This window comes from Perna viridis, chromosome 15, assembly GCF_037379345.1.
Source record: "Perna viridis isolate PV_CMFRI_1.1 ecotype Kerala chromosome 15, ASM3737934v1, whole genome shotgun sequence".
Taxonomy (NCBI): Eukaryota; Metazoa; Mollusca; class Bivalvia; order Mytilida; family Mytilidae; genus Perna; species Perna viridis.
Window position 1 is genome coordinate 22,398,194 of NC_142459.1, and position 8,031 is coordinate 22,406,224.

Here is an 8,031-nt window from a genome sequence, read left to right on the forward strand (position 1 = left end):
ACACACTTGCATGAAGAAAAAAAGCAGAAGTTTTATTGCCTTTTGCAAGTATGTATACATGAACCTCATAACTGTCATAACACCTGAAATATCCATTCATGTTTTTGTAAAGTTTGGCTTTTAAGATAGTCAAATCTAGTTGAAATGCACTCTAGAGAAATGGTGGGAAAATTTTCTCGCACTTTTTCCCGGTACAAGCACTAAAAAGAAATATTAGTCACGGATCCTTCAGGATTAATTTAAGTAGCTTTTCGGTTGTTTTCTAGATGTATTGGAAAAGTGTAAATTGAGAAACAATGGAAATAAACAACATGTAAATTGTACATGTATTTTTTTAGATTTTTATATAACTCACCTTGTTCTCATGCATTTAGCTGTTACATGTACATTTTTTTAATTTCTTACATACAACATATTTCCCGCTTACTCTAAATAATGTAATTTTTGGTTTATCAGACATCTGACAGGGATTTGAAATACATGTTCGAGACTTTTATATGCGGATCCTTAATGGGAAGGAGGTGGCCTGACCACTATATAACCTTGAACAGTTTTTTTTTCAATGTTCCGTTATATTTTTACTTTTAAGTAGCAGTCGTTGTAAAAAGCAGACAGAAACTGATTCATGCATGTCAAAAACCCACCAAATTCTGTTTTATTTCTTGTTCAGAAACAGTTACTGATCACATGACCAGTCTCAGTTTTCGTTTTTGTTTTTGCACACGAGTTATTGTTCTTGATTTGATTTCATTTGGTTGATTTTAGAGGTAGATGAATGTATGATTTTCTAAAAAGTGCAGATCTGAATGCAGAAATTATTGTCATTATGTGAAAGTATAGCATGTGCAGACTGAAAAAGCATCGTTTATTGGTGGCTTTTTTAACACCATGAATCACTTTACCATTAACAGTGTCTGAATTTTATCTGGATTTGTACTTAAAACATTGCAAACAAAAGCTCAGAAAGCAATAAAAAGTACATTTAAGTCATTATTTTATAGTTAACATTATATTACAACAGAATTAACTGAATGCATTCATGTTTTTAAATGTTTTTCTAACATTTAATCATCACATTTGGAAATATTCACAAAAAATCATCAAATTTATAAATTTCCCAAAGGATGCGTCCCAACAAACATTGACAACCTATTCCGAAAATGTTGTAAAGACGAAGTGAATGATTATTACAGATACATGTAATTCTGAATTCTAACAAATATTTTTAGTCAACCACAGACAGATCCTTCAAAAAAATAATCTAAGGATGATTTGAGCATTACAAATAATTCCGAATGTTCCCAAGATACGTGAATGCGTCCCGAAGAACCGAAAAACAGATATAAACTTAAGGAAATCAAGGATGTATGCAAGTGTGAAATAGACTTTATCTTCCCACCAGTTTCTTTCCTATCACTTGAGACTGAAATAAAATTTAATACAATTATATACATAATTAAATAACAATGCATTTATTACGTTTGAAAATCATTAAAGTAAACAGAATATAAAACAAAATAGAATAAGTAAAGTACGTTATGTCCATGCACAAACCTTCTTCCCCTCCTCAACAGACACAGGGTCCGGCGGTTGAAACCCCCATTTTTTTTAAACGTTTGTTATTTTCGTGCGCAAGTAGGGGTACATTTACCAAATAACAGCCTTGAAACCCGCTTTTTTCTGGAATCCTCCTTTTCAAAATCTATGGATCCGACCCTGAGCTATATTCTCTGTATTTTGCCTTCATTGACGACATGACAGCCCATAGTGAACATGTACATTGCATCTAACACCATATCCTACAGTCATGATTTAATAAAAAAAGACAAGTGAAAAATACCAAGTCATAGATTGACAGCCAGAAGTCTTTGGGACCAGAACAATTTAAAAGTGGGAGGTTTCGATCTAGAGAGTTATTCAAAGGGAGATTTCAGATCATCATTTTATATTTGCGTATAATTAAAATGTTAAAAAAAAACGGTATCCCCTTCCCTTAAAACTGCAGCTTGGGTGAATACTGACAAGTTTAAAGTCCTACATACTTATATACTTACACTTTGTCCGTCCGAGCAAACGCAATCACAGGATTGCGGTAGCAAACTTAAAACAGCTCTACATCCCAATTTTTTGCAGTATTCTTTGATGTCGGACGAGCATTCCGTTGCAGCTTGGAACTCTTTCGCAGATCTTTTTTCTATGGCTGAAAATTGTTTGCAAAAACGCGTATTTAATTAGTTTCTCCACAAGTATGTGAAGTATCTTCTCTTAGAAATTTTATGTTCGTCATCATGAACTCGTGGATCGTTACGGTGTATCCATCTGCACCATGAAAACTGATTTATTCTACGCGTCATAGTTTTCCTTTCATTTTTTGCCTACCCTGGACTTGACTTTTTATGAGCAACTCGGCGGGTGGCAGAGGACGCTTACCCAGCGGTGCACTTTGTCCATGCTTCTAGTTGTATGTATAATTTTGGTTATTTTAAGTTCTTTTCTGTGTGTGTCTATTTCCCGTTGATTACCCTTTGAATAAGTTTTAAATCCAAGTGTATATCACCTTTATAAACGAGGGCATATACTGTACATTATGTAAGATAAGTACTTCAGACTTAGACATCTTGTAAGAAAATTAAAGGTATCTGTGGCTATTTTAACAAATCAGCTATTTGATAATTCTACTACACATATCATCATGCAGAGTATGTTCGTAAATGTAGGGGTCTCAGTTGACTAAAACAATCATCATACAAGGTATACCACAAAACACCTGAAGATATGATTGCATTACAGGGCCGGGATTTTCGGGGGTCTGAATCCTCAATTTGTTGGAAATTTCCTTTATTTTTTTGTAAAATTGATCCAAAAGTATATGATTTTCTTACTGTTATTGTAGACGTTCTAACTGTACCTCTTTGATACAATATAATTGTTTAGGGGATACATGTACATGTATAATGATTGTTAATACGTTACAGAAATGGTTTAGGGATATTATATTATAAATACGATGCAGAAACTAGTAATTTCCCTATATTTGAATATTGAAATTACCTTCATATTTCTAAAGTTTCTCTATCTAGAGGAAGCAGACGAAAAAAAAAACGAAGTTAAATAGGAGAGACCATACGAGAATAAAACTCAGCCATGAACACCAAAAGGAGACGGTTTTAAAAAGAAATGAAAGATACGGAAGTTCTAAACCAACAGAAATCCGTGGACAGAACTTTGTCATCAGCAGGAAGAAAACAACAGGGAATGAACACGTTACTATGGGAACAACTATTGGATTTAGAGTTGGGGAAGGGGGACATGGAAAAATTTATAAACAAACATTTTGACCTATTTGAAAATAAGTATTTTGATTTTGAAGACAGGGAAAATTCTTTTGAATCCTTTCAAACCGCTCTTATCCTAACTTAATGCTTTTACTTAATGCAAATAACCAATTTGATTCGATGCAGGTGAGGAACACAAGTTACCCCGCCCCCCCACACACACACCCAAAACAAAACAAAACAAAACAAAAAATCAGTATAGCATTTGCTCGTTCAGACGACATAACTATTACAAATTTGACATATAAAACGACACTTTAGGTTTCCCTTAAAATTTATGAGACAAAAAATTTTCTGTCAAATTTTTAATTCCAGTCTCTAATGGAAAGTTAGAGAACACTATATGATCGTACAATGCATGAGCTTCGCGGTATTGTTAACACACACATGAATGAAATACTTCCCTTGTTTACATTCTGACCTTTTGATAATTAAATTCATTTGATAATAAATTTGTTCAAAACCAACACACCATTCAGAAATAATTAGCTGTATTTACATGAAAATGAAAATTAAACTAAAAAATGAAGGATGAACCCTACCTAGACTGAAAATGAATAAGACATTTTGATGAAAATTACGGAGAAATATTCTTCCTTTAAAAAATAGCTACCAGAAATGATTTCTTCATAAACTTATTCACAAATATTGTATAAAACTTACCGAGGCCAGCATCAGTTCCAAAGAGATTCAGGATAAATAAAATTAATATAAAGTGTGTTACAACCATTGCAAAAGCCTCTTCAACAAGTACATGTATGTGTATGCATCATTTCAAATCAATTAAGCTTTTATATACCTGCTATACAACACTCCCTGTGTAGAGCTTATCGAACCGAACTCAACAGATTTTTTTTTATTGCGACAAAGGATACGTCGCACGCTGGAAAGGTACTTGTGAGTCAGTTTATGTTCAATTAATTGCACAAAAGAGATACGAGACAAAACAGATGGTCTGATTGATGCATTAAAGTTATCAAAGTATCAAATTTCATCCTCGATCTTCATCTATAACCGAGTTATGTAAGATATATCTTGTATTAACTTATTCAATATCTACTATAAAGTATGTGCCTATCAACAAAGCGAACCCCTGCCAACCTATACAAGTACGTACACCACACTTTACATTGCATCACATTAAAAGTTGATCCATATGTTGGTTATATCATTCAAACTTGTCATACGTAAGTAGAGTGTCTTGACCTTTGTTCTTTTGCATAAGTGAGTAAAATACTTTTGTTTCAGTTGATGTAAAAAACCTCGTGTACTTCAAAATTGTAGTATCCGTCTTTTATGCTGTTTTGTATGTCTGCGAGTTACTGTAAATTAGACTCTTACCGTGCTTACTCACTTCCGCTATGACTGGTACCACTGGCGGAGCAGGACTGTCATACCGTTCCGGAGGACCTGATGTCAGTTTTGTTTTGTGGGAGATCATATGTAAAGTGCTTCAGTTTTCTGTGTGATGTCTTGTCTTCCTTATCTTCAGTTTTTAAATATAAGTACTGGTTATATCGGGTAAACGACGAAGCGAGGTCAATGAAAATTCAACTCATGTATTATAATATATATACGTCATTCATCTGTTACGTCATTTTCAGCGTTCATAAATTGCGAACGGTTCTAAAAAATGAAAGGCATTCCAGTGCAACATTTTTAACTTGAACAACACGGAATTCTCAAAAGGAGAAAAGTAAGGTGGTTCGTGAAAGGAGAGCGCGTAACATCATCGACTGATCCCTCATTCTGAACCAGCCAACGAAGATTCAAGCTCGAGCTCTAAAAAGGGTCATCTTGTGGATTCTTTGTCAGTTCTGTTCATAAAACTTGCTGATGATATACAAGACTATCTGATACATGATAGTTAATTCCTTTATTTAATTCCTTTATTTTACCAGTTTACGGTTGGAAGAGAAAACATTATGAAGGAGACTGAAATATTCCGAATACATTGAATTACACTCATTTACAATAAGATGTATCCCATCAGGCTAAGTTTTAAATCAACTACTTTAATCGTTACATGTACCTCCCCAAATTTTTGGAGGGATCAGTTATGTACATGTACGTGTACGAAACAGTACGAGAGTATGACAATTGAAACCTAAATTTCTGCAGTTGCATCGTAATGTGCTAAATATTGTATCGAATGTGGCAATTTATCATATTCATTCATTAAACATGTCATAATATGGTTTTCTTTTATACTGATTCCCGTAATTACGCCTCCCCATCGTAAAATCCTGAGTTGCTGAGTTACTTCTCTTACAAAGCTAGATAATCCATAGTTATTCTTGTATGGTCGAATTCTGTTTCTGTAGATGCAAAGTTCGACACAATATGTAAGAAGTTGAGGAATATTATTACAGTATGATGCGTGAGGATTTGCATGTTTCAGCAGTTGCGTGTGTAGGCTTCTGGAACAGTAGAACAGTGTTACATGTATCCTGCTTGAAGATTGAAGTCATCGATACAGAAGTTTTAAACTCGTGGGTCGTTGCGGTATACATGTATCCATCTGCACCATCAGAACCGATTTGTTCAGCGTATCATAGTTTCTATTTCCTCTTTCGTAAACACCGGACTTGTCTTTTCATGAACAACTCGGCGGGTGTTTCTAGAAAAGCAAGGAACGCCTACCCTTCTGGTGCACTTGAATCATACTCCCAGTTTTAGTGGAGTCTGAGTTGCTTATTTACTTTTGTTGCTTTTTATGTATTATTTTGATTGTTTTATGTTTCGTTGTTGTGTGTGTCTGTTTTCCATGTCTTAAAATTCTTTTGATTTCCGTTAGAATGTTTGTTTCCTTGATTACTCTTTAATTGTACAAACATTTTACGAGATTTTTTATGGAGGTTTTCTAATATATGCATGTAAAAATGTACATGTATGTTAGAAGAGGTGCGTAAAGGAATGGATTTTTCTAGCATTCAACAGGGACCTGTAAAAAGACCCTTTCCAAAAGAAAATTATATATGAAAATCATGCAATATTCTCACAGTTTTGACTTTATCTCCGTATACTGTCGCTGCACATGACATGTAGTAAAGAAAACTAAAAAAAAAAAAATACTCGGTTGTTAATGCAGTTGCGGATTCAGAGTAAGTGTAAGGGGATGTCATCCCCATTTTTTTTGGCAAATTTGTCATTTTCATGTGTAAAATGACAAAAAAAGTAGCAAATAGCACCCCCTTTTCTGAGGAACCTCGACTGGCACCCCTTCTTTTGGTCTGAATCCGGCCCAGTATATGAATATCAAATATAAATGCAATATGAAATATGGAAACAAGCTAAGCAGTATGCTTCAAATAAGCAGCCTAGATTTTAATGCTTTACTAAGAAATATATTTTGTAGCAGCAGAACAAAAACTCGAAAATTTCTTTGCGAAAGGTGTATCTCTCTCTCTTTTTCCGCGCTTTTGGGGACGACTACGTTTGGACGTACCCATTATGGCAAGATGAGAGGGCGTCTACAATTCTGAGTAAGACCATTTTGTGTTATACCTGTCTGTGACACATACATTGTATATGTACGATGGGAAGATGGGTTTAAATAAGGCTTTATCTGTTATCAGAGCGGCCGATTAACAAAATTCACGACTGGTACCAGTCGGAATGCTTAGTTCTCTGTTACCAGGATGACTTATTTACACGTGGCCTAACGTATTGGAGGATCGGGCTCCCTGATCATCCAATAATTTTCGGAGGAACTTTCGTTATCGCTGTTACTTGTGAAACGCCTACCTTAGCTACTTTACTTCTTGGTGGTTTGTACCGTCTTGCCATTTCTTGTCTTGTCTTGTCTTGCTTTGACAACGCCATTTCTCATTTTATTGAATTTTTAAATAATTTTAATTAAACGATTTTGTTCGCCGAATTGTGTATATGTAGATTACATTTTGTACCATGATTGCTCACCGATCGAGATCGTTGAGCATTAGATTCACTTCATTCTACATTATCATGATTATATAGCTAAACCAGAAGCAGTTTATAATGTATGGCTAGTGCATTATATCACCAATTATAAATGCGGTTAAATGTCAACAAGCAGCAAATCTTTGACTTCCAAAGAATCATATTGGCACAACAATCAGTGATGTGATCACGTGGTCAGGCTGACTCTACACTGTCCTGCTTACGAATTCAAAGTGGATTTCATTATCATACTTTCACAACGTTAGAAGACGGTTGAACAAAATGAACATTTTTTCTTGTCTTGTACAATGCTGGTTTCCCTGTCTTTTCATGACTTTCTTAACGCGGAGTGGCTGCAAGTCGCATTTTCCGTTCACCTCTTGTATTCTCAATTAAGATGCTCAGCTGAAAAGAAAACTGTCGGAAAATTACAGAAATGGTCATTGAGTGATTATAACATTTATTCTTTGCTTAAAAACTATCAATCAAATGTGCATAACAAAATAATGCATGGTGAATAACGGTCCTGATCATTTTTCTTAATTTAAAAGGGGATGCATTTACAAACATGAAATGCTATCAAGAAGGTCTGCCCGATATTCATCTTCTATCATAATACTTGATTTTCCCCTATAAGAGGATACACCTCGATGGTCTCAGGGTAGCGTGCTTACTTCGAAGTCCCGAAGTGCATACAATATTTGCCTTACAAATGCACAAAATTCATGTAAATCAATAAACTGTCTTCGGGTGTAAGTCTTAATTTATTTAAACA

At 34.6% G+C, this 8,031-nt stretch overlaps 2 long non-coding RNA genes across 2 annotated transcripts; one reads left to right on the plus strand and one right to left on the minus strand.

Moving 5' to 3' along the window:
- Positions 1 to 977: 977 nt before the first annotated feature.
- Positions 978 to 4,158, minus strand: LOC148597483 (uncharacterized). The gene is made up of 3 exons (XR_015919172.1): positions 3,999 to 4,158; positions 2,055 to 2,200; positions 978 to 1,423 (listed from the first exon to the last, which is right to left on the minus strand). It is a non-coding gene; the product is annotated as an uncharacterized LOC148597483 (long non-coding RNA).
- A 311-nt stretch (positions 4,159 to 4,469) lies between these two features.
- LOC148597484 (uncharacterized) lies at positions 4,470 to 5,532 on the plus strand. The gene is made up of 2 exons (XR_015919173.1): positions 4,470 to 4,522; positions 4,940 to 5,532. It is a non-coding gene; the product is annotated as an uncharacterized LOC148597484 (long non-coding RNA).
- The last annotated feature ends 2,499 nt before the right edge of the window (positions 5,533 to 8,031 follow it).